The 27,414-nt window shown below is 52.4% G+C and overlaps 1 long non-coding RNA gene across 1 annotated transcript; it reads right to left on the bottom strand.

The window, feature by feature from the left end:
• Positions 1 to 544: 544 nt before the first annotated feature.
• LOC144132257 (uncharacterized) lies at positions 545 to 27,414 on the bottom strand. The gene is made up of 3 exons (XR_013314738.1): positions 27,253 to 27,414; positions 14,701 to 14,764; positions 545 to 2,451 (listed from the first exon to the last, which is right to left on the bottom strand). It is a non-coding gene; the product is annotated as an uncharacterized LOC144132257 (long non-coding RNA).

Genomic DNA, 27,414 nt, shown 5'->3' with positions numbered 1-27,414 from the left:
TTTACTGATCATGTATAGTGCCTTGTTTCCCTCTTTTTGCTTGTCCCCTTTTAAGTTTGATCTTGAAGTTTTGCCGCCCCCCCTTACACAATCCTCTACGGGCCTGTAAGATATTTCAAATAAATAAATAAATAATAAGCCACTCTTACCTTTCGCTTCACCCACTCCAGGTTAGTAAAGCGGATGAATAGACGCACTTTGCTTCAAAATGATCTAGCAAAATCTTGCTACCGTTGCATGCTCCAAACTTTTTCCAACCAGATAAAATGGGCGTGCGAAGCAGGGCATACCTTTTTGTTGCGTAGCTACATTACAGTAGCATTTCGAGCCTTCAGCGTGGCGACGCCGTGGCGGTGGCTGCGCCGCCGTGGCTGATCACGTGGTTCATCATCTGGTTGGTCACGTGATAAGCCACGTGGTGCGGAGCAGCTGCAGATGCTGGCGGCCCGGCGCACCGGCGAAACCGAGCTGCCACAGCTGTGCGCATGCGCCGTGTCAATTGGGACGAAGATTAATTCATTCATCTTTATTCGACATCTTTAAGAGGTCTGGAGCACAGTCAAAAAGCTCAAGAAGACAGCTTCACGGGGTCTGTGCCCCTTAACAATTCATGTTCGCACAGACATGTATAAATGATAGTTAGCAACGTCAGTTGCAAATTTATAATTCAGAACATAAAGAGTCGTGACAGAAAACTAAATGAACAAGTCTCTTATTAATATCTGTGGACAAACAATTCACAATATACTAGTAAAAAATATTGTGGGTAGATACAAGGATAATATTTGAGTATAACAAAGGACGACAGCAAGGAAGCATAGGTGGATACAGGATAGCAAAGCCAACAATCTGAAAGTTAGAAAAAACAACAGAAAGTGACACGTTGATGAAAGTTGTAAAAACTGTAGGAAATGTCGTAGTCTTTCTTCTACGTTTTCTTTTAGCTTACAGATTTTTTTCATAGATTACGAATATTTAGCAGGGACGTTAATCTCACGCGTAATGACTGAAGTAGTTGGTTCGCACTGATGTAATGTGCCATATTTCATGGTGACGTGTTTCATAAACATGATTTCTCATCAGATGAAGAAGGAACGCCCAGCAAAACGGAGCGGCGAAAGACTGACTTTGCAATTCAACTCAGTAAGTACCACTCGGCCAGCTGTAGCTATCGCATCCCTCCAGGTTTAACCTGAGGTAAACCATCACCAATTTTTTTCACTATTAGTTTCTGTAGCAGAATGCATTCTGACCAGCCTTCGCGCTCATTAAGAAAAGGCTCCCCAGACGAGCAGTGAAAAGAAAAGAGTGGCTCTGCTTCCTTATGTTCGCAGCGTTTCAGACAACCTAAAGAAAATTGTGAAAAAACTTGACGTGAAAATTATTTTCACTGTTCCCCACAAGCTAAAACTCTGCAAGCTCAAGAAGCCCTACGCTTCTTTCAAATACCAATGTGGTATAAAACATCAAACGGCATACTTTGAGTGCGAAGATTGAGTTATTGCTTCCCGCTGTCTTGTGGCAAGAAGAATGTGGGACAGTCTGGGCGCTGTCTCAACGACCGGCTGCGCGATCCCAACAAGAATATAAGAAATTCGTCCGGTGGATTTTCGGGCGTTCGCTGCAGAAAACGTCGCGACTGTGTTCTGCTCTTAAATTAGTGCCGCATCATTCGAAGAAGTCGACGGCGACTAACTCGAGATATCACCGACCCACACAAAAAATAGCTTCACTTCGGAGTACCTGAGTCAGTTCACAGTCATTTTCATTACCAAGAAAAGAGATTGCCTTTTTTAGTAATCATTCACATGTATGAATGCTGCTGCTGTCATTCCAGTGCTACAGGAAGCGCGTAAAGCACATGTGGTGTTTCTCCAATTAAATCAGTTGAATCTGTCTGTCTGTGTCCCTGTTTTGGCAGCGCTTCTGAATATGACGTATATGCACCAATTAGCCCGATCCGTCACCCTCCTCGCTTCTCGGTATGAGAGAAGAGGCCAAGGAGAGGAGTTGGGTGGGGGGGGGGGGGGGGTGGAGTATCTCCTGCTATTTCTCTCATATCCAAGCGAGATTCAGTTCAGTGTTTGTGTTGGCGCTCGGTCGGCGATCTCTCCGGCTGTCCCATTAACGCGTTCAGTACCATGGAGAGAGGTGTACGGTGTGCGCAGGGCGCCACCATCCCTTGTGCCAGAGTCCTGCAGGCGGATTGTGGACCAGTGACCATTGTGATGGGCCCGACCCGTACTGGAATCCTCGAGTTCGTGCCACGTATAGTGTTGATGTCCAAAATTCCTTGACTTGTCAGAGCATACAGCGACACTTCCACTCTCTCCACGCGCGCTTATTCCGACGCAGCTTGGCTGTGCAGGTCGTTTCACACCTTCCGGTGGTTTTGCAATATGGGGTAGATGTTGTCGAAAGCCTGGTAGATGTGCTCCCGGACCTTGGCTCCTGCGGGAGTGTTAAACCATTGAAGGCAATGAGTGAGAAATTGTGAGCAAGAACCTCCTAAACGCGGGAACCAGCTCATGCTTGTAGGGGTGAGCACAGATACAAGTAAAAATAAACTAAATATAGACGAGCGTCATGCAAAAGCAAACAGATAATGCGAAAAAAAGGAGGAAAAAACAAAGGTTTCACATACAAAAGGCTCTCAAATTGTCAACAAACATTTCTACATTCAGGCTTTTCACTACACACTTCGGCAATTCATTCCACTCTGTAATAGATTTGACAAAAAATGAGTGTTTAACTGTATTAGAATATGCACGAAACTCTCGTAGCATTTTCCATGGCTATAACGTGTACTTGCTCGCGAAACAGATGTAATATAATCATGAGTGTTTATTTTCATCAGATTATCATATATCAGGCACAGAAATTTCAACATAGCTTCAGTGCCCCTTGTCTGGAGAGATTCCAGGCCAATAGAATTGATCATAGCGGTTACACTATCTGTTCGTTTGTATCTGTTGCAAATGAACCGGTCTGCGACACAGTTGGAGTCAAGCGACTCCGCATTATTAAATAAATAAATATATAAAGTTACTTTCGCTAGCGCTCGTGCTGTTCGCGTCTCTCACATTGTCTTCCTTATTGTATTGCGCTAGTCTTTTTCATGAGCTATGCACCAATTAGAACAACAAGAGTCGCTAGTGAATAATTTTCTCGTTTGCGAAATTCTGTTTCAAACGAACAAATCTCTGCAGTCAGCGTAGTTATACAACAACGTGAGGCTTGATAAAATGTTGGTTTCCAAAATATCAAGTCGGGAATGCTCCTGAATCAAGGGGCTGCTTCAAGTCGTATTTCAGGACGGTACCAACTAGCACCGCGTAGTTGGCTCGGCTAATGAGGAGAGTCGCAAAGGGCTGCACTGCTGACCACAGTGAATATTAATGAGCGTCATCCTTCTTAGAAAAATGTGCTTGTACCACAAAGTGATCCACGAGGGCAAGAAAGCGGCCTATAAGGTAATAACGTTTGTATTTAAATTTGTGAAATTGCGCGTAATTGTTTGCCGTTCAACTGTAGTTGTTTTACGTGCAGTTCTGTAGCCCGAGTTTCCACGCATCAATTTTTTTTACAGCGCCCGCTGGATCCGGGTAGGTCTTCCTCATAGGGGTAGTGGCAGTGTATGCACGCCACAAAAAACCTCACCATTTCGGAATCATGCGATCCTGCTGAGCAGCGGCAATGACCAATGAGACTGACTGCCGTCTGTGGTCACGCGATCGAGTGACCCGAACATGTGGTGTGGATGCGCCCTGGCTTAGAGCTGCTGTTGTTACTTCTTTGCACTTCATAAAATATTTCTAATCCGTTTAATTTCATATGCATATTGTGGCGCAGGACAGGGTTAGCAAGGGGGGATGAGAGAGGCCTCCTGGCGGACTTAGTTGGGAGGCTGATGATGATGACATGGGGTCTTGAGCTCAGCATCTGAGCAACCTTCATTTTTCTGGCAGCTCGTTGTAACAAAGCACAGCGGATAGCAGGGCAAGAATTGGGTCAGGCGGTTGGTGAAAGCACAGCGCCAAGGGACAATATATTATGCGATGACAACGACGCGGTGCAAGCTATTGTGCCGTCGTTTTCTTCGCTTTCTGGGTTGCCTCTCTGCACTGCGTTCTCATCATGGGCACGCGTGCGCTCTTACGCTTCTTTCATTTTCTATCATTTCATAGTGTACTCCGTGCTGATCTGACGAGTTCTGTAGCAAAAAAAAAATGCCGGTGACGAACGGCTCTAACGTCTCGAGTATCATCAACGCAGACCCGTTCATCGCAATAAAAACAGGTACTTTGTGAAGGCAACCACCCACTCCAAAACATCAGTGCGGCCCCGTGCAACATCATCACAGAGCCATCACACGCTCTCGAGCGCTATCGGCATACGTGCGGCGCCCCCTGTGGACTGCAGAGTCCTCAGCGGTGAGCAGCGCCTTTCCAGAGACGAAGACAAGCAATGGGATACTGGGCTGCACCATCCGGTACACCAGGCCCGGGAACAGCTCCGGCTAGTAGCTGAAACATTCCGGAGGATGGTGAGAGCTCTTCGCTTAAAAGCCACATTACTGCTGAATCGTCTTGAAACCCAGCCGTATATTCGACACATTATCCCCAATCATGCAAAGGTGAAATTCTGAAATATAACACAAGATTAGTTCCGAGCCTCGTCCGATGGTACTCCGTGCTCTGGCTTCCGTTCACCTCCTTGGGGCTTTTCGCGAGCCACTGTATTTTGTTAGAGGGAAGAGTTGGGCTTCGGCGGGCTACTGGAGGGATCAGCCTAACATTACACTGCCGGAAAGTATTCCGCTGTAGCGGCACTTTAGATGAATGTGAGGTATTGACCGTTATCATTCATGGCACATTTCTCATGTCCTAAAGGCGGTTTGATGCTTCTCCAATAGCCGCATAATATCCTGTTATCGTTCCTCCTCGGAACAGAATATTGAATTAGACACAGCCGACCACATTTCCCGAAACAGAACCAAACTGAGCATCCAGGGTTACGGCAGGCATTCTGCATGTAAGGTCACTCAAAACTAACACTTGTGGCGAAAAATTAAATTTCAACGGTCGAACTACTACTTGAGCAATTTTACTGCTGATTTGTTGTACATATCCAAATATACGCGAACATTTTATCGCTTCTATTTATTGTTCTGGTCTATCCTTCTCGAAACTAGCCTTACTGACTAGTGTCAGTTGCACGCTGTTAATATATTCATCAGTAAACCTACAAACTTCTCACAAACTATGGACTGGCAACAACTGAATGCTGGCTACTCACACTTCAATCCAGCACATTAGTTGTCCGGGCATGTCAGGGGCAAGGGTTCACAAATGCCGATCTGCCTTCACCCAGTGACCAGGGAGACCTTATTGGCAACGTTCATCGCATGTGGTGGGGCCAGGCTTGATGAAGATGCGCGAGAAGCAGCCATGAATTTATTCGTGGCCTCTGCCGCAGACGCGCTGGCTACCATCCCCTTCAAATATTATTCGGTCCTTTTAATGGCCAAACACTAGAAGCGCGAAACGGTTAAGTTGGAACACCGGCCTTGCCTTTCGCTGCATCACGCACAAGGCTCGAAGGCACCCGCCACTCGTCCCTCTCAAGGTTGCTCTGGCCAGGAGGACATGAAGCTAATGATGACGTTCGATTTTAGTGGCACAAGGATATCTCAGGCCAACAAAGACTGAGGTGAAATTGTGAGCTCATGTCTCTGAAAATGCAAAACGAAGGTGAGGCCAAAGTGTGCTGAAAATCGGGCGTCTAGGATCCATTCTGAACACAATGACTAAGTTTCCTGCAACACTATTCACAAGGTGAGGAGGGTAACAATGGTCATAAGTACGGGTGATTAGCGAAGACTGGTGTAAAAAGCGGTGAAAACGGTTCGTGACACTTTTCCGAGAGGCTTCTCTGCATACCCCTTACTTTCGCAAGAAGGCTCAGTAGCCACCTGGGCTCAATAGTGCCCCCACTACTGAAGGACAGACTTATGTTATTGTATTCTAAGATATGTGTGTTACATGTGGATAAAAATGGTCACTGCTGATAACGGTACCATTTTAAAACTTTGCCTCAGCTGAAAAGGTTTGGTTTATATGGGTTTAACGTCCCAAAGCAACTCGAGCTATGAGGGACGCCGTAGTGAAGGGCTTCGCAATTTTCGACTACTTGGAGTTCTTTTACGTGCAATGACATCGCACAGTACGCGGGCCTCTAGAATTTCGCCTCCATCGAAATTCGACCGCCACGGCCGGGATCTAACTCGCGTCTTTTGGGCCAGCAGCTCAACGCCATAACCACTAACCACAGCCGCAGACTCAGCTAAAGAAGGTTAAAACGCGATTAAGCTATGCACTGGATGATCACATAGGAATGTGGGGGGCGCTGGAATCCGGTTTGTGTTCAATACAGGGAAACATCGCTTTCTGGCGTTTTCTAATGCAGGACACTTCAGCGGGGCGGGGAGCACAGACAAGCAGACCTCACACTTGTAACATTTCTTTTTGATTGCGTTTCTACCTCTATGCTGTTTGGTAGTATGCAGTTCATTATCTGTAAGGTTATGCTACTCATCCAGTCATTGCAACCTAAGTTTTCTTCGTGTCTGTGGTTTGAAATGCCACGTGTTATATACGGTGTTTCGAAGAGCAGCTCATGTATCCTGTCCTCTCGAGTCCTTTCATGAAGTTATCCTTTCTTAAAGTAGGCGAGATGGTGCATCTCGAGGCTATCGACAGCACTACGTGTTCACGCAGTTGTAGTTCAACTGTGCTGAGTTTTATGTGGATGCTTCAAAGTCTTCTGTGGTTCCCCCTGTGGTGCACACGGCCCCAGCTGAAGTAAAACGTTGACGACAAATACCAATAGAAGCATTTTCATAGCTTACATGAAGACTATTGACTTTACAGCGGCCGTTGAAGGCGCGAGGCAGTGCCAAGAAAGTTTTACTTTCTCTACCTTTGCGCCACCGATCTTTACTGACCAACATTCAGAGAAGATGGCTGGAAGGACATTTAACGTATCGGAGCAACACTTGATAAAAAAATACGCCAGCCTTCTTCGATAGGTCGGCCTGGTGCACGGCTTCTCTGCTGTGGAATGTTTGAGAAAATGATTTTTTGATCCCATCTTTGGCAGAGCAAGCACTCGTTACCCATGGCCAAGCTGCATTTGCGCCATCAAAGTCGAACTCTCGCAAAAAAAACACAAAACATCGGGCTCTTCCCCAACCAAAGACCAAAGAGCTAAGAAGTGCCAGCTTGGAGCACAGAGAGAACCACGGCAGCGGTGGCTCACTCCACGTCTCAGGCAGGAGGTACTGGTGCCAAATCGCGGCTGCACTGAACCCAGGTGATACGCGGTCACTGACCATACCTCGCCGAGCGGTCTTGTCAACCCTTTCCCCTGGGACGTGTGGTTCGTCAGAAATCCGCCGCCAGACAATTCTTAGTTTTGCGGTTATATTTTTTTCCTTTACGCACAGGATAAAATGAATCTAAGTACCCTTGGCAACCAGCCTCCCCGTTCATTATCCTGAAGGAAGCGAGCAAAAGTTGCGAAGCTAACAATAGTTCAGCACCCTCGTCATATCTGGAATGTCGTCGACCGTGGCGTCTATCGATTGGCCACCAATGATAGCTTCGAGCAACTAGTGACGCAAGACTATCGGAAATTGAATATCGATAATAGCGATAGTTTTTAATATCGGAATGAATTTAACGGCCACATTTACACCTCCCTTGTCAGCCAATTTTTGTCCGTCCACAGCACCGGAAAGCTCGCGAAAATAAAATACATGCTTCAGTAGTATTCGAACCCACGCACTTGGGTGCTAGACTGACGCACAAGTCACTCAGCCACTGCCTGCTCAGGGCTGCAGTTGATATTTCTGTACTGTGTTTCTGTCTACCTCATAAGGAACTGGTGACGGACGTTTTACAAACGGTCACTCGTCTTAAGTGAAGAAGACAAAGCAGTCGACGCAAAAAAAGGGATAAAGGAAAACAGAGACGGCAGGAGGTCACTAGATAAAGAAGAAAATAACGCGAGAGAAGGCGAGGCAGCTGATGTAAAGCGGCGGTAGGGGTTTAATGTAGTTGAACCGAGTACGCGTGCGAGAGCTATGGCACTTAAGCTCCGCCGTAGGGCTTTACAGGCTTAATGACCATACATGCAGAACTGGTCATTGTGTACTTAACATTCAATTTCTCGCCGAGTCCCCGTACCACTACTGCGCTGGTAGGTGGCCGTTTCTATCATAGCCGCCGGTAGGGATCGTGCGACCCGTGCTGCTCTTCCTGAGCAACCCCTCGTGATTAATCGTTAATTTAGCTGACGCCTACCAGGGCAGCTTGTGATGAATGCCACATGTTTACGTAACCTAGGTGACGCGACGCCCTCCTCTCATTGGCCTCATTTGGCGCGACGCTCCTCCGAACTTACCCAGGTTAGTTTCGAGCACAAGACACAAATTTGTTGGTACATCCTGAATCGTGCTTTCGCGCCAAAAGCGTGTGCGCCGGCGAGCCAACCGCGCAGTGAGGAAAGTGGCATTCGCACTTGTTTTGTTTGCGCTCTTTTGGAGGTGTGGTACCAAGAATCTAACATTGTGTGTTTAAATTTAATAAACAAAATGCCCATTTACCGTCTTGGAACACGCAGAGTGCCTTTCTTTGGTATGCGTTCTCTTTGGCGTTCGATCCCGCATCTAATCTCATCCTCATCTAATCTCGTCGGATCTCATCCTCACCAACACTCCCGACCCACAGCGCAGATTCCACTACCTCGACATCAAGACCATAATAATCAAAGGCACCGCCTACGACATATACTCCTACCAAGCTGCACCGGGGGACTGCGCCCGCGGCATGGTCCACGGGGTCCCTCTTGACCACTCATACGAAGACATCAAAGACCGTCTCAGTCACGAGCGGAAACCTTCCATCCTCGACTTTAGACGCATGAGCTCGACAGAGTCCATCATCATCCTCTTCGAACAAGACTGTGTGCCCAAGCACATCTACTACTCCTCTGTACTCTATAGGTGCTACTTCTTCAAAAAGAAGATCGAGCACTGCCGTAACTTCGGCGCACTCGGCCACCGTGCGGATGTGTGCCCGGCACCCAAGCAACGCCGCTGTCCCGGCTGCGACCAAGTCGAACCCCCTGAGGACCACTCCTGCACGCCGCAGTGCAAGGTCTGCGATAAAGTACACCTGACGGCGGACAAAACGTGCAAGGCGCGATTCCGAACGCCATAATTCGTCAAAAAGAGCTACTGGGATGCGAAGTGAGCCGCCGAGGCAAACGCCAGCCAGACTCCCACCAGCCAGGCTCCACCCCAACACCGCAGCCGCTCCACTACCCGTAAGCCCCAGGCCCCGCAGCTCACATCAGTCCTTCCCGGTGCTGCAGCCTGCCGCACCAAACAGCCGTCCACCCCTCACAAGCCCAAGGCCCGGTCACGCTCCTGGACTGGAACCAGGCCACCACCACCTCCAGTCCCACCGAGACCACCTGATCAGGCACCCGGCCGCTGCACCAATGAGGTGAGCTGGGCAGGCGTAGTTTCCCAGGGCTCTTCCAGCCCCTCTATGAAGAGCTGCTGCGTGTCCGCGCGCAGCTCGCCTCCCTCCAGACCACCAACCACCGCCTCCAGGCACAGCTGCATGCCCACCAGCAGGCCCAAACCCCTACCCTGGCACCAGCGGCCCCGGCCGCTCCTACCCCCAATCTTACACCGCCACCTCTCCCTACTCGCGAACAGCCGGACAAGAAGCGGGCCGCAACACCCACTACCTCCCTCACCACACCAACCCCGACCGATGGAACGCCAGCCCTGCCTCCCAATTTGGAACAGCTCATGGAGGCGAGAATTCAGGCCGCGGTGCAGACGGCCATCCAGGCCTTCACAAATCAATTCGCCAACCTCACTACCCGTCTAGACGAATTTTCTCGCCAAATTGACGAGCGATTTAAGGAGCAAGAGGCTCGCCACGCGACAGCCTGTGCTGCCGTGATGCCTAAAAAGAAAGCCCGGCTCCACTCCGTCTCCAACTCCTACACTGCAAACGAAAGCTTCAGTGATGGCGAGACCACGCACTAGCGTAACCATCTGGCAGTGGAACTGTCGAGGTTTTGGTTCCAAGCGGGGGCTCTTTCATCAGTTCCTAGCTCGGGTAGACGGCCCCGACGTGCTTGCGCTGCAAGAGCCCTCCAATCCCCTCACCCTACCCAGCTACGTGCCCATCGTACCCTTTTCTCCTACACCCCCTCGGGTCCCGGAAATAGATCATCTCCTCATCGAACTCATGCCGCAGCGCGCTCGGGATACTAGTCTCTTTATCGTCAATGTATACAGCCACCCGAACTGCCTGCGGCACGACTGCGGCAGAACCACATCCTTGACTCCCCCGCGGGCGACACGAAGGCTATCCTCGGCGTCGAGCTAACATAAGCTTTCGATAACGTTACCGACGCTGCCATCCTAGATGGCCTCCGCGCCCTAGGCGTAGGCCCGCGGATGCACAATTACGTCCGCGATTTCTTCTCCAAATGAACAGCCACACTCACCATGGGCGACCACCGGCTGTTGGGTGTCTCTCTGGGAGCACGGGGAACCCCTCAGGGTGCTGTACTGTCTCCTATCCTCTTTAATATAGCCCTTCTCCAACTCTTCCACAAACTCGCCCAGATACCTGACATACATTTCAGCCTCTATGCTGACGACATCACTATCTGGGCTAATCGAGGCAGTGATGCCGACAAGGAACACAACCTACAGTCGGCCCTCAACATCATCGACCCATACCCTCGCGCGCGCGGCCTAGCCTGCTCTCCTTCTAAATCGAACTCTTCTACCGCCACAGGCCGCACGATCCCGCCAACCCTCCTATCTCACTCACTCTAGGAAACCGCCCAATTCCCCTGGTATCCAAGATTCGCATCCTGGGCCTCGTCCTTCACTCCCACGGCGCGCATGGCAACGCCATCCAAACTCTCCAGACCCAAGCACAGCAAGCCATCCGTCTCATTCGACGCGTGGCGAACCGGCGCGCGGGTCTGCGAGAGCGGAACACTCTCCGCTTCACCCAAGCTCACATCACGAGCCGTACGGTGTACTCATTCGCCTACCTCCCCCTAAAGCAGAAGGAGCGGGACCGCATCAACGCTTTCCTCAGGAGCTGCACGAAGGTTGCCCTCCGCCTACCCCCCAGCACCTCTACTACCCGGCTCCTCAATCTCGGTACCCACAACACGTTTCAGGAGCTGGCAGAAGCCACCTTAACAGCACAGCTGACTCGCCTGTCGAGTGCCGCGGCAGGCCGCACTCTACTCTGTCAGCTAGGCATCACCCCGATCACCCATCCTACCGAGGGTGTTCCCCTACCTCCAGACCTATACGCTCCCATCTCATCATCCTTCCAATCACTAAGAACATGTACCCCGAGCACGACGGAGAACGCAGGACAGCCCGCGCCAAAGCCCTGCACAAGCTCTACCGCAACAGTCCCGAGGTAGCCTACGTGGACATGGCAGCGTACTCGTCGGGCTCCCGCATGGATCTCGCCGTCGCTAATTCTCAGGCCCGACTAATCGCATCAGGATCCGTCACTACAGACTCATCGCAAATTGCAGAGGAAGCGGCCATTGCACTCGCTCTTGCCTCCACCTCTGCCACGAAAATTATCTCCGACTCAAAATCCACCCTATCCAATTTCGCCAAAGGCCTGATATACCGCACCGCGGCTCGGCTCCTACGCTTCTGGCACCCCACTCACCCCGTAACCCTTATCTGGACCCCCGCACACGCAGGCCTCCAGGGTAATAAGGAGGTCCACTTCCTCGCCCGAGGTCTCACTTTACGGGCCGGAGTTGGACCTCCTCCGCCATCCCGGGAGCGTCTGCTTACGTTCAAAGCTATTCTTGCCTACTACCGAGATACCCGGCGCGTTTACGCATCGCCGGCTCCCTCCCTAACCTTAATCCAGGCCGCCCGCTTGCGCCGACTCCAGACCGGAACTGCTCCCTACCCTATTCTCCTTCTTGCCCGCTACCCAGATCAATTCCTTTCTTCTTGTAAGCTCTGCGGGAAACCGGGAGACTTCCTTCATGTCCTCCTCACATGTCCTGCCTTCGCACACCCTCCATCCCCCACCACGGCGGAGTCATACTGGGAGACTCTCCTGGCCAGCTCCGCTGCTGCTGACCAGCGCCGGATAATTACCTACGCACTGAAGCGGATAGCCCTGCAAGGGCTGTCCTTTGCCCTGTAAGGGCAGCCCCTAAGGGTTGCCTAGTGCCATGTTAGGGGGTTTGCCCCCTTGGTATTTGGCAATATATGTTTCCACCACCACCGCATCCGTGGCCTTCATCGCACCTGCGCTTGCCTGAGCTCGCTCGTGCTCGTGGTGTGTGTTGGTTCTCTTCGTGTCGTTTGTGCGTGTTTAGTGGTCTTGCCGTGTGCATTAAACGTATGTGCTTGTGCCAATGCTGGCGTCCTCGTTCCTTAGTTCCCTCTGACCGGCTTCTCCTGGAACACGTAACATGGCTGAAGAAGAAGGTTTTTAACATTAACACATCTTCCTGCCGAGATGCTGGGAACAGGAAGTGACATAAGCAGACCATACATCAGCGCTCCGTCATCTTGGCCGCAATATTCGCTATGTAAACCTGACAAAACACGACACAGCACACATGTATTCCTGCAGTACGTTAACCCAGGGGTTTCACGGATTAGACTTCAATGTTTTCTTTACACTAGGAACATTGTAAAAATACAATCGATAGTATTACAATAGTTCGCTAACGTTTCCTATCGATAGTTCTATCGATATTTTTGCAAGTGTTGGCTTACGATAGCACCGAAAATTTTCCAATAGCTGACTATTAGTAACACTCAGTTCATGAAGTTTCGCTGCAGTTTTTTTGCGAATCCAATAAATTATTAGATGAAGCTGTGAGTGTTCGAAATATGCTCATCCCTATATTCATGCACAATACTAACCCATACCAACAAAGTTAGAAACCAAGCTCATAGAAGGGGACTGCGGGGCGGCTTATCGCGTGAATATGCCATCAGATATAATGCTTATGTCAAAGAGAACGACCTCAAAATCTTCGTGAAAATTTTCCTATGGCCATTTTTTTCCCTTTACCTACTCCTACTCAGTCCGGGTAAAGTAACGTGCGATAGCTCGCCGCCAGTCGCTTCAAACGAGAAAATTAATAGATGCGGCACCCGGAACATCAATTCGTCCAATATCTGGAATCTTGGAGAGGTGCAACACGCAAATGACTTAATGCAGGTTAAAATGCAAGGAAGAAAAGCACAAGTCTTATTAGTAGTGCTCCGCTTACGGGTTCCGGAGTGTTCGCAATCGTTGGGCAGTTGTAATCTACATCGTCCGCTTCCTCCCGTTGAGCGTTCCGTAGAAGCTTACCTGACACTACCGGCAGCTTCTACTGTTTGGTAAGCAGCAGCTAAACTACTAAGAGCGGGCACGACCAGTGGTGCGTCTCTCGCTACTGGTACCCTTAAATTATGGACGGCGCCGGTGGCTGTTGCCAGCCCGACTAGGAGCTTCGCGGTACTACCGCGGTACCAATACCTTATCCAGTGACTCTACGGAGGGTACATCTGCAGCTCTTGGTGACACGTGGACGGCGAGCCCATCGTCTGTACCACCCATTCCGCGTGCTCGGGACACGCGGGAAAACGTCGTCAAGTTTATGCTTCAGTGTTTACGAGCGGCAAGTTACATGAACTTATACTTTCGATGGTACTGTCGATTGTATTTAGAGCGATAGCTCTACTAGATGGTCAGTCGGTCCGATCCTTGATCTTGACTGACGTTGATAAGCCGCTTAGCAACAGCTTCTAGTTAAACGTCAGATGGCCAACCATAACTGACCGTGCAGAACAAGATGGCAACCTCCAAATTTTGCCTGGGTCATTTCCAAAATGTTTTATCATCGATAGTTCGAGAGTGACTCAACTATCGTTAATATCGATAGTACTATCAATATTCTTGCATTACTGCAACCAAAGCCTTTCGGGGGTATACGCGCCATGAAAATTGCGACTGGTTGAGAGCCAGGCTCTCCAGCTTTATGCAGAAGCCAACGTCGCAGCTGGCCACTATGTTCTGCATCTTGAAGTCGGTAAACCTTGCCTGCGAGGGAGTTTTGGGAGGACGCTTGTGGCATTTGGGCAACATGCGAATAGTAAACAGACTAGCCTTGCACACAGCCGTTGTTACAAGCACAGGGGCCACGCGCGTTGCCCTCATTTGCGCCCAATGGCTGCAATACCCTCGTCGGCGGCGCCATGCCCCACGCGTAAATCATAACGGCGCGTTCCCATGGAGACCGGCCGTGAGGTGAGCTGGAAAGTTCGCTCCCGAAAATCGTCATGCCAAAGGCAGAGGTTCTGCATACCTATGTTATCTGCTGCGGAAGTAGAAAAATTGAGCACTAAAGAAGCCGAAAGGAAGCATTAATGATGACACAAAATATGCAGCTTGCCCCTACTACTTCCACTAACTGCCACTTTATAGAACACAATGGAAGCATGTGCAGCCTCACAGAGCAAGCTACTCTATGCGAACAAATGCAGATTCTTTTTCAAACCGTCCAGTTTACTCAGTAGGAAATCAGTCAAAGAGCATAGCTTACGTTGTATCCCAACTTCTGCGTGATTCGTGCAAACTTTCTTGCTGCAGTCCTGGCCTGTAGTTCGCTGTGAATATAAAAAAAATTAGCATATTGTGCTAATGCTCAAATGTCCGGGTAAAAACAACTTCGCGCTGTCACGTGGCTCAAAAACTATGGGCGATATATAACTAGTCAAGCTCTAAGTCCCGCAGAGTCCTTCAATCGAAGGCAGCGACAACTGCTGAGCGCGCCACCTAGAGCGACCTTGCGCGCGCGGAACAGACGATGCCCACGGCGACTGCGGCAACATATGCTCGGCCATAGGAGTTGCAGACACGTATTCATAGCAAATAATGTCAAAAGAAGAAAGAAACTAAGGAACAATTTTTGAAATTATTTTTATGCAGACAAATCAAGATCACGGGGGACAGGACGAGCGTGCCTCTCCAGATTGTTCACGGCAAATACTAATTATTTATTCCTTACTGATTAAACTAGCTAATTCGAGCACAGTGCGCATCTACTGGTATTTCAAATTGAAATCAGCTTTGGCGGTCAACGCACAGCAGGGAGCGGTAGTCGAAGACGCGAGAAGTGCCATTTCGTATTGCGAGCGTCGACACTGACTGCGATTAATTACGCATCCTATGTGGGGAAAGAAGTGTTTTTATGAGGTTTACCGGGAGTTGAATATACGGCTTAACTTTCCTCTTTCTTTTTGGACGTTATCTTGAGAATACTAATCGTATTAGTCTCAAGTGAAGTGGTTCTGCAACATAAAGCCTAAAAGGGTCAGTTCATGAAGCAGAAAATGTAGAGACCCACAGTAGGAAGGATACAGCGAAAGCAGCACTTGAAGTTTACGGATAAGTATCGCATGTGATGTGGTCATTCTGTAGGCACCGAAAGTCTATGGAAACCAGAATGGTAACTATAGCACATTTCCCGCCAGGTACTTATTTGCTGTGTGGCTCGCTTATTACGTTGGCAGCGACAAAGGACGCTCCTGGTGCCCTTAGTTTAGTATTGCAAACAGTTTGAACGACCTGTAACAAGCAGTTGAAAAGCAGGCAGTTCATTGCGGTTCCGAACAGCAATAATTATCATGTGCGAACCGATTTGAAAGTGCTACCAGTTTGGTGTGCGTCACATATACGGGCGAATTATGCTCTTAGAAATGACTCGCAACTGGGACGAGACTTGCTGCGCACTTAGCACAGATTATCGGTGATATTTCTTACCAAACATGCCAGACCCCCGGACAGCCGTTCCATCTGTCTATAAGTTACCTCGATTTCTGTTTTTTCGGCCCCACATTGATTCTTCGGTGGGCGTTCGAAGCGAGCGGACGTGTTTTTTAGCTCTCTGCTCCTTCGGACGCTGGGCCTAAGGCTTCGCGGCGTTGCGGGGTCTCCCCATGGAGGCCACAGACACCGTGAACGAGCGAAGGCCTGTGTTTGGCGGTGACAATCAGCAACGCAGGGCAGGCCGCTCTCGCTCACGATCACGGAGACGAACGCCGTCCAGAGGAAGGTCGTCCAGCACCATTCGGCGAATGCAGGCCGAGATCGCTGATCTGCGGGACACGGTGAGGTGCCTGACGGCGGCGCTCATCACCACCTCGGAGAACCTCGAGTCCGTCATCGGGACCTTGGACGTGTCGCCGGCGGACCCACGCGTTCTAGCCTTGCGGGACGCCATGGCGCTCGCTCACCAGACGCAGAACTCCATGGCGGCTCCCTCCCCGCCATTGCCGGCCACCCCTGCGCTTCCTGCCGCCATTGCTGCTCCTGGGGAACCAGCTGTGATGCCCTCTCCCCCTGATGCTGCTGCTGCGGGCTCACCGCGGACACCTGCAGCCGAGGAGAGCATGTGCACCCCAATGGACGAGTCTGCTCTCCGGAAACGGCGACGCTCAACGGGGTCCGAGGAGGAGAGGGACTCGGAAACCAAAAAGGACATCGCGGTGGCCAAGCGGGAAGCTCGAAGGCCCCCCACCGTCACTGCTCCCTCTCCCTTCACACTCGAAGGAGCAGGGCCTTCCCAGCAGGAGCCCCATGGAGCCCACCTCCAGCCTGCTGTTGATGCTGCTGCTGTTGCTGGTGGGGCGACGGCGTCCGGAAGAAAAACGGGTGCGACCTCACCAAATCCCGCCGCACGAGACCAGGCTGCGGCTGGGGCTTCGTCTGCTGGCACCGAGCGCGCCCAACTCCGCGGCGCGCCGCAGCAATGCCCCGCAGGCAGCGGCGACGCTGATGCTGGGGCCAGCCTGGTCCCGTGGCGCATTATCACTACCAAGGCGCAGCGGCGTCGGAGAGCTGCCCTGGAGCGAGCCGCGGCTGCCGTGGAGGTCCCGTCCAGCCTGGTGGGGACGGTGCTGTTTCGGCCGGCGAACCGGGGCACCGCCTTCACCAGGGAACAGGGCTGGGAGTTGGCCGAGGAGATCGGATCCCGCCCGGGCGTCCTCGCCGTCCGGGTAAACATGCGGCGGAATGTGGTGGCAGTGGACGCGGGGAGCAGCGATGCTCTCCAGGCCCTGCTAGCCACGGCCGTCATCCGCGGCGTGCCGGTCTGCGCCAAGGAGCCTCCTCCTCGGAATCAAAGCTCCGGCCTGGTCTTCGGTGTGGACGGGCGCAGGACGGCGGAGGAGCTGCTAGCGGCGGCGGAGTCAACGGTACCGATGGTGTCGGCGTCTCTGTCGGGCAGCACACTAGCTCTCCGTTTTGCGGCGCCGACACCCCCGGCGTTCATCACCATATTCAAGCGCAGGCTCGCGGTCCGCCCCTGCCGTCCCCGGCCGCTCCAGTGTGCCAAGTGCGCCAGCCTGGGGCATGCCACTGAGGTGTGTCGTGCTCCTGCCCGATGCACGCGCTGCGGCGGGCCACACGAGCCTGGTACCTGCGCGAGCAAGCCCCGCTGCATTAACTGCGGGGGGCGGCACGCAGCCATTGACCCAGCGTGCCCGCACTGGCAGCGAGAGCGTCACGTGGCCACTTTAATGGCCACATCCATGGCCCCGATGTCCAGGCGGGTTGTCCGAGCCGTCGTCCAGGCTGAGACAGCGGCCCCAGCCCAGCAACATCAGCAGACGCCGCGCGCTCTTTCTTATGCGCAGGTCGTCAGGGGAACACCCCAGCAGCAGCAGCAGCAGCAGCAGCAGCAGCAGCAGCAGACACAGAAGCAACGGCAGCGCCGGCAGCGGCAGCGGCGATCCGGTTGCCCGGCGTCCCGTGCAGCGCGGCCCGAGCCTGCGGCCGCTTCTCACGGCCAGCCCCCTGACGCACGGGACGCGGAGATCGCGCGCCTAAAGCTGGCGTTGCGCGCCCTCAGCGCACTTTTCCCGGAGGGCACCGATGGACACCGGGCTTGCTTAGAAGCAGCGGGTGCTCCCGCACAGATAAGCCAGCATGATGGCTAGCCGCCGGACTCCCTCCCGCATACCATCCATCCTGCAGTGGAACGTGCGCTCACTTGCGGCGCGGTACGCCGAAATGCGAGTTCGCATCGCACAGGACTCGCCGGAAGTTATCGCGCTGCAGGAGACGTACGTACGTTCACATGACGGGGAGCCCCAGATGCGGCTACCTGGCTACATTGGCTACCACTCAGCCACCACGTGCGAGGAACCCACCTGTGCTGCAGTGCCCTGTTGTGTCACATCTCATCGCCCCGGGAAATCAAGGTGCGCGATATACGTGCGGCAGGACGTCCAGCACACCCTCGTCGGCTCGGCGGCGGTGACATCTGATGCCCAGGAGTGCGTGGTGGTGACAGTGCGCGTCGGTGGTGTTGACACGTCGGTGGCCAGTGTTTATGTGCGTCCAGCTGTCGCGTGGAACGCGCTGTGTTTTCGTGCTGTGTCTTCGTGCTGTGCCCCGCGCCAAATCATCTGTGGTGATTTTAACGCCCACCATAGTGCGTGGGGCAGTGCGCGCCACTCCGCGCGGGGAGACGACCTGCACGACGCAGCAACGCAGCTGGGACTCACCCCCTTGAACACCGGCGAGCCCACCTTTCGACGACGCGGAACAACCGGCTCCTGCATCGACGTTGCCTTCGCATCCAGAGGCATCGAGGCGACATGGCGCCGATCACCATCTCTCTGGGGCTCGGATCATTACTCCATCCTAATTGAACCCACTGCGATGGAGGCGCGCCCCAAACGTGCCTACTCCATTACCAACTGGAGTGCGTTCAGGCGGGCGGTCGACGAGGCGGCGGCCACTGGCGCAGATTTCTTTTCAAGTCTAGTCCGAAGCGCTCTCGCAGCCACCCAACGAGCAGAGGTAAGGGCAGGGCAGCCCACACCTGATATGAAGCTGCTCAATCTGCGCGAGAAGAGAGATCGCGCAGAGCGACGGGCGCGACGGACTGACAGAGCCGCCGACTGGACTGTCTACAACCGCTTGGACGCAGCAGCGCGCCGCCACGCCAACAAGCTATACCGCCGGCAGTGGGCTTCACTATGCCAAAGGATGGAGGAAGATGTCAGCTCGCGGAGGCTGTTTGACACCCTGCGGCGCATCACCGAACCACAGGCAAACCGTCAACCGCTGGCCGCCCTCGCAATCTCCAGCGGGCTCAGCTTTGTAGAATTGGCAGAGCGGTTTGCCGATCGGTTCGCGCCGCCCAGCCCCGCAAACGCCGCTAACATAGCTGCTCCTGAGAGCCCCAGAAGCGACGCCAGTCCCTCGCCCGTCGCCTCGGAAGGTCCATGTGATGCGCCGTTCACCGCGGCGGAATTGAACAATGCGCTGCAGCGCTGCCGCCGCCGCTCGGCGCCCGGACCGGACGGGGTGACATACCAAATGCTGCGAAACCTGGATGCGCAGCAACAACAGATCCTCCTGCAGCAGATCAACCTGGTGTGGGAACGCGGGGAGCTACCGGAGGATTGGCGAACCGCGGTCGTTTGTCCCATCCGAAAGGCAGGGCGCCCACCTACGGAGCTGAGCGGATACCGGCCAGTGGCATTAACATCGGCGGCAGGTAAGCTCATGGAGCATATGGCGTTGCAGCGTCTGAACGAGCGGGCTGCGGAGGCTGATTTGTTTGACGAGCGGCAGACGAGTTTCCGTGGGATGCGGTGCACGGCTGATTCTATATCGGACGTTGTTACAGCGCTGGAGCATGCCAGGGCAGCAGGCCAGGTTGCGCTGCTGCTGCTACTGGACGTCTCGGGCGCTTTTGACAACGTTCACCGCGCACCAATTCTCGCGGTGCTTGAGGGGGCCGGTGTGAGCGGGCGCCTTTTGCGATACGTTCATGGCTTCCTGAGCGGGCGCACCATGCGCGTACGAGCAGGGGGTAAGCTCTCCAAGCCTCGCCCGGTCGACATGGGCGTGCCGCAGGGCTCTGTCCTATCACCATTTCTGTTTAATGTGGCCATGTCGGTGGTGCCGGCCTCCCTCCCCACGAGCGGGCGACACCATGTGTACATGTCCATATATGCAGACGACATAGCTCTGTGGTGCCGGGGACCACCGGGCGAGGCGTTCCGCGTGCGGGGGTGCCTTCAGGGAGCCCTGACCGCAATCGATGCCAGATTGCGCGGCCTTGGTCTGTCACTGAGCGCGGACAAATCGGTGGCCATGGCCTGCGTTTCGCGCTCGCGCGCGCACCTTGCGCCACTGTCACTGGACGGGACTCCGATTCCTTGGCGTAAATCGGTGCGGTACCTTGGCCTGGACATCGACTGGCGCCTTTCCTTCCGCCCCGCGGCGACCAAGGCCTGTCTGCAGATGAAGAGGATCACCGCCGCCGTGCACAAGCTCACCGCTCGAGGCCAGGGCATCTCCCAGCAAGCCGCGCTGCGTCTATACAATGCCGCAGCTTTGGGGGCGGTGCTCTATGCGCTGCCGCTCGTCACGGTGCGCAAGCCGTGCTGGAAGAAGCTCGAGCTTCAGCACCGCAAGTCCCTGCGCGTGTGCCTAGGCCTGCCCAAAAACTCGCAGTGCGCCGCAACGTTGGCCGAGGCAGGAGCGTGGCCCCTTGAGCTCCAAGCAGCGCGCAGGGCACTGAATCACATCGACCGGCTTCACCGCGCACCGGACGGCGGCTCGCTGCTGCAGCGTATGCGCTCGCACCCGCGCTCACGAATGGGCGCGGCGCTGCTCGAGTATGAGCAATTGACCCAAGGCCCACCCCCCTACGGCTCCTGCGCGCCCTGGCCTGCTGCCTCGGAGGTACAGCGAGAGATCGTCGGCATCGCGGGGAAAGCGGAGCACACCCCTCTGCGCTGTGCAGCAGCTGGCCAGAGCCGTCATACACGAGGAGCTCCAGGACCATCTCCTCGTGTACACCGACGGCTCAGTGGCCCGCGACAGCTGCTCCCTTGCTGCGGCGGCCACCATCCCCGCCCTGCGACTGCACAGCCAGCAACACGCAACCTTCCTGGGCTCCTCCACCACGGCGGAGTTGATGGGGATCCGGCTCGGGCTGGACCTGCTGCTCACCCTCGGCCCTCCGCCGCCCAGGAGTGCTCTGCTGTGCGACTCCCGCGCCGCCCTCAGCCGCCTGCAATCTAACGGCCGCGGTACCCCACTAGTGCGGGAAATTCGCTCGCGCATCGAGCGCCTCGCGCAGAGAGGCTGTGCCGTGCGTGCACAGTGGGTGCCCGGTCACTGCGGCATCGCCGGCAACGAAGAAGCTGACGACCTCGCGACCGCTGCACACCAACTACCTGCCAGCGATCTGCCCCTTGCGCTGGAGGACGTGCGTGCGGTAATTCACGACCATCTCCGAAAGCAGCACCCCGACCCACGCATCGCGGGAGGTGAGCGCATCGACAGTGTCACCGGCTGTCGCGCACTTACACGGTCGCAACGTGCAATGATCCTCCGCGCGCGCATCGGCTGCGTGTGGCCCGGGGAACGACGGGTGCGTCACGGAATCGCGACGAGTGATGTGTGTGACGGATGCGGTGCAGTTGAAACACTAGAACATCTGCTCCTTCGCTGCTCCGCGTTCGCCGATGCTCGTCGCGATATGCTCGCGGCCTATAGGGCGCAGGGCATACTACCAGACTCCATCAAGACGCTATTGTGGCCGCAGGGCAGTGCGCGCACTCGTGAGCGAACTTTGGTGAGCCTCTGTGCATTCCTCGAACACACGGGCTTGACGTCCCGTCTGTTCTCCGTCAGGTAGTTACACGCAGTGACCGAACGCTCCGCGAGTTCTACCTTGAACGATTAATAACTGGACGCCCCACTCCAGTTGTAACCTACACAGTGCTGTGCGCGTGTGTGATTTAATTTCTCTAAACTGAACTAATCACGCGCACAACCTGGACACATTACTTATTGTGTAAATAGTTTGTACATAATACTTCTCCCCCTGTCCTCTACTCCTGTCCCCTCACCTCTTTCATTTCATTTCTCCATTCTGCCTGCTGTCCTTTATTTCCGCTGCCCCAGCTCAGGTGCTTCAGTATCGATGGCAGATGCCGGGGCTAGCAAAAATCTTTTCCTTCCTTTTTACTATTATTTTTAATAAAACCACTACCACCACCACCGCCCCACATTAATTTTTTAAATGCTGAGTTTTCATAGTGGCTTCAATTTTTAGCTACCCTCCTTTCTCTTTCATTTTTTTATCTCCTCACCCCTTTCCCGCCGTGTAGGGTAGCAAACCGATTATTCTTCCCGTTAATTGTTGTTGTTGTTGTTGACCTCACACAATGGCACATACCCACAAGGGGGATTGGCCATAACCACGCGGTGGCTATATAAATGACCAGTTGCATGTGGCAAGCATGGGATGATCTACCAAAATTTGGATCGCACAGTTTCTGTAGCCGAGGTGGTTGCAGGAGGTTAGGGGGGTCATACAAACTAAAATTTAGGCAAAGAAGGGGTAGGGATTACTATAAGTGGTTGTAAAAACCGAAATACAGAAGCTGATAATGGGATGGGCAGGACGAAAGCTCATGATGGTAGACGTTTTGATTCTAGGAGATAATTTTGAACGGCAGAGCAAACATTCCCATTGGTATGGCCAAGCATAGAAGCGCCAAGAGACAAAACAACCACAGAAGACACGCGCAAACTGAGATTCTGTATTGGAACTTCTAATAGTCGCCTCCTAATCGATGAGTAGCGACGGCAAAAAAGAAGAAAGTGCTCTATTGTTTCCGGCTCCGCACAATACGGACACAATGTGGAGATCGCCAGACCAGGCCTGTAGAGGTAAAAATTTAGTTGCGGCACCCGGCAACAAAGCCTCGTGAAGGAAACTTCAAGATTGCGCGATCGCCAGACTGAGCTTCCCCAAGGGAACAGTAGGTGCTGGAAGTCGTCCAAGGGAGTAAGCGCTGATGCGCCCAATTCGTTCATTGCAGTGTACCATCGAAAGCGTGCCGCCGTGATGTAAGCAGTTGTTGGAAGCGGGTCAACAATCGGTCCACTCAGGGCTGCCTTCGCTAAAGCATCAGCTGATTCATTTAATAGAAGACCCCTGTGCCCAGGAACCCAAAGAAATCGAATTGATGTGATGTGTGGAGGGATCAGGAATTTTAGTATCCGAAAGAGCTGCGATTCAGTGGACGCCGAGAGGGAAGTGCATAAAGATAACGAGTCCGTAATTATTATTACTGCTGATAAAGAAATTGGTACCTTGCGCAGAGCGAGAACCACTGCAAGAAACTCAGCCAGATAGATAGGAGTGAAATCTTGGAGACGGAGAGAAAAAGACCAGTCAAGGGACTGGGAGTAAATACCTACACCTGCCTTTTCTGCGCACACCGAGCCATCAGTCGCAATTGCAACATGTGAGCTGAAGGTCGACAAATAACCCTGCAACATACCATTTAACCATGAGAAAGGCAGTAATTTTGCATTACATGGATAAATGTCATCGTAGATGATAGACACAGTTGCGGGGATGGACCGCACCGGAACAATTTCAGGTATTCGCACGTTGAGTGGGCCCAGCAAAGATTTAACGAAACAGATTTGGGGAGTTTGAAGGCGAGACCATCCGACACCCAAGAACTCCGCTCGCTGCCCTAGGAAGATCAACACAGATGCATGCTGCTCCGAGTCGCAAAACCTTAAAAACGTTTGTACTGTCAAAAGGCGAAACCTTGCAGTAAGAGACGGCACCCGCGCTTCCAGATACAAAACATTGTTTGCCACGTATTTAGGGAGACCCAAACACAGGCGCAGAGCTTCTCGCTCTAAGAGCAGAAGTGGGCGCAGTTTGTATGCAGCTGCTCCAGAAAACAAAACGCAACCAAATTCCAAGATTGGCCGGATATACAATTTGTAAATCAGCAGAAGAGCATGTTTGCGCATACTGCAGCGAGGGCTACTCATCCTTCGCAGAAGGCCTACCGCCCGAATCCCTTTCGCAGCAACCTGATCTATATGTGACCGCCAAGAAAGAGAGGAGTCATAAGTTACCCCGAGATACTTTAGGGAACATACCTGAGGAATGACATGATGACGATAAGACAATGAAATGTGTACCTGTTGAATAACCGGAAAAGGTAACAAAGCGCACTTGTTTACATTAAGACTTAGGTGTAATTCAGATAACCATCGGTCAAGGGAATTTAAATATGACCGTAAAACCATATACACAGAATGTAAATCACTCGCAGCAGCAAAGAAAGCTATATCGTCTGCATACACGTACGTAGTCACGTCAGGGGAAGTCGTAATCGAACTGAGTAAGAGGTTGAATAGAACAGGGGAGAGAACTGCTCCTTGAGGCACACCTCTAGATTGATGAAATTTCCTTGTAGAAACTCCGCGTTGACAACAATAAAATTCTCTGTCAGCCAGGAAAGCTGACACCCATTCCACAAAATAACTTGGCAAGTCCAGAGCCCGTAGTCTGTACATCAGAGGCCCATGTTCGACACTGTCATATGCTTTCGAGATGTCTAGAGTTACCAGCGCAGCTTACCGTCGACGCCGGCGCGCTAGTCGGACACGGCTTTCGAGGTCAGTATGCGCACACCATATAGAGCACCCAGACTTGAAACCAATCTGACAGGGGTTAAGCAGTCCCTTTTCAGTAATAATGGTCATGATTCGTCCATACAGCACGCGTTCAACCAATTTCACCAGATTCGATGTCAATGAAATCGGTCGAATGTTGTGTAAGACCAACCCTTCGCCTGGCTTTTTAAGCACCGGGATAATTTTGGAAACACGCCATACATCCGGGATCCATGGGGTTCTAATAGAGTAATTTACCAGCTCCAATATAGCATTGGGGGATTCGTCAAACAGTATTTTAATCATCGCAGAGGTGACACGGTCAGGACCAGGAGCTTCAGAAGGTAACCGATTTATCACCTGGGAGAGCTCCGAAACCGAGACATTAAGGAAATCATCATAGTGATTCCCAAGCAGTTGTGGGCGAGAAAGCGCAGCCGCAAAACGGTGTTCCAAGCCTTTGCCAATTTCTTCCAATGACCTGGCAAGCTCTACTGGAGTCAGCACATTAGAGGGAATGTTGTGAGGCGGTGGCAGCCTGTTCCTTGACCTCAGAAAGCGAAACAAGGCTTGTCTGTTATTTGATTTTGATAGATGGTCATAATTCTCTTCATCATATTTTTCTTTTGCCCTAGCGACTGCGCGCTTGAAGTTAGCTGCAAGAAACTTATAATCGATCCAATTCCGGGGACATTGATTATGGATAAGTTTCTTCCAGGCTGCCTTGCGCCGCCTATAATCCTTTGAACATTCTGCATTCCACCAAGGGCTCTGAGAAGTGCCTATGCTATAGCACACTATAAACTCTGATTGCCTCCGTACCCGATCTAAAATAGAGCATAAGCCTAACACCCTGCTCTCCTGAGACAAATTCGGCAAAGAGTGTAGTTCTGAACTGAGTGAACTTTTGAACTTGTTGTAATCGACTAGGGTGCAACTGAATCCGCCGATAGAAGTCATCGGACACACAATGTCAAAAGTGAGTGGGAAATGGTCACTGTTTGTTGCAGAGTCAACCGGAGTCCAGGAGGAAACTGCTACCCGTGGGGTTGAAAACGTTAAATCCAATGCTAATCGGGAGTGCCCACGAAGAAAGGTCGGAAAACCCGAGTTATGACAGTTTAGGTTATTCACACAAGCCCAATCCCATAAACGCAAACCGCACTGGTCTGTTCGATAACCCCAAGTCAAGTGATGCGAATTGAAATCCCCAACAAGCAACACATGTGATCTGCTGACATAGAGTAAGGAATCTAATGGCCGTGTGTCATGAACCCCAGATGGAAAATATACATTTGCGACAGTAATGGGATGAAAACCAGGAACTGAAAGATCCACTGCCTGAATTTCGCAATGAGCGTCCACCCGCTGAAACACCAGTCGTGCCTTGTGACAGAATCTGGATGAGACCAGCAGAAGCAAACCGCCCCCCTTGATGGGCGGTCCATTCTAAAAATTCGATAATGTTCCATTTGAAATGAAAACTCTTTCTACAACCAGGTTTCTTGAAGCGCAATGACATGAGGAGAAAATCGATTTTAAAGAGTTACTAAATCAGTGAAGGCTGATTGAATGGAAGGGCAGTTCCACTGCAGCACTCTCAGAGACCCTATTCTGCCGAGAGATCTGCAGCAGCAACTGCCTTTTCCAAAATGCTGTGGTGACCAGTTTTTCCTGAATTACTCTTTTTTGTTTTGGATTGAGGGGAGCTAGACGGACCAGCAACGGCCAAAGGAGACCGGCTACGTTTCTGAGCTCGAGCATTGAGCTCCATCAGCTCAACACACCCATCAATTGCTCCGGTCATGACTTCAGGTACATGAGTTGGAGGCATGCGCTCTTTTTGCGGCTGTATTGAAACAAGGGAAGGCGTCTCCGCACTGAGTTCAGTGTGTACTACAGGATCCACGGATGACTTCAACGCAGCATTGGAGGTCATTATTGAAGAGGTCATTTGCGCCACCATGACTTGCGATATGCACTCTGTTACTGAATTCACTAGCCGATCCATGACCTTGGCCATTGCCTTTTCAACCGCTATAGCAATCGCATCTGACAGGCTTGAATCCACGACCGCAGTCGTCTGCCGTGCTGCCACACTTGAGTACCCGTACGTCCTTTCCTTAACAATAGCCATAGCCTCGCGCCTTGAGCACCGGCGCTTTTCTAACACTTTCAGCACCTTAACCTCCTCAGCCCTTGCAGGACAATTAGAATATGTGGCGGAGTGACTACCGCTGCACAAGCAACACATCTCATCTTTTGAACACCTTCCTTAACGGTCATGATTACCACTACACACACTGCACCTTGAGCTCGACTTGCAGGCGTTCGCGCTGTGGCCAAACCTCCAGCAGTTGCAGCATTGAAGTGGCCTTGAAGAATACGGATCGACCCTGAAAACCAGGGGCCACATCTTCAACTCAGATGGACAGGAGATACCCGCAAAAGTGGCAATTACCGTTTCAGTTGGAAGTTTTGTTTCCTCGACGACCCGAGTGCACCGATGTACAGAAATCACCCCTGCGGAGGAGAGTTTCTCTAGTGTTTCCTTAGGGCTAAGACGTGGGTCAACCCCTCGCACCAGACCTTTAGAGCACGCCAAGTGCGGCGGTATAAATGCGCTTACCGACTGGCTTCCAAAAGCTGTGCACGTTAACAAATCCATGATGCAGGCCTGGTCGGCCGACCTGCACACCACGCCTCCTCTGCCGTACTGCCGGACATCACAGATTTTTAAGAAGTGAGGCGTAATCGCCTGTAGCGCAGTCTGAACCGCATCCGGGTTATT

The sequence above is a fragment of the Amblyomma americanum genome, chromosome 1, assembly GCF_052857255.1.
Source record: "Amblyomma americanum isolate KBUSLIRL-KWMA chromosome 1, ASM5285725v1, whole genome shotgun sequence".
In the NCBI taxonomy this organism is placed as follows: domain Eukaryota; kingdom Metazoa; phylum Arthropoda; class Arachnida; order Ixodida; family Ixodidae; genus Amblyomma; species Amblyomma americanum.
Note: the sequence above shows the minus strand (reverse complement) of the source record. Positions and strands in the feature narration are given on the sequence as shown.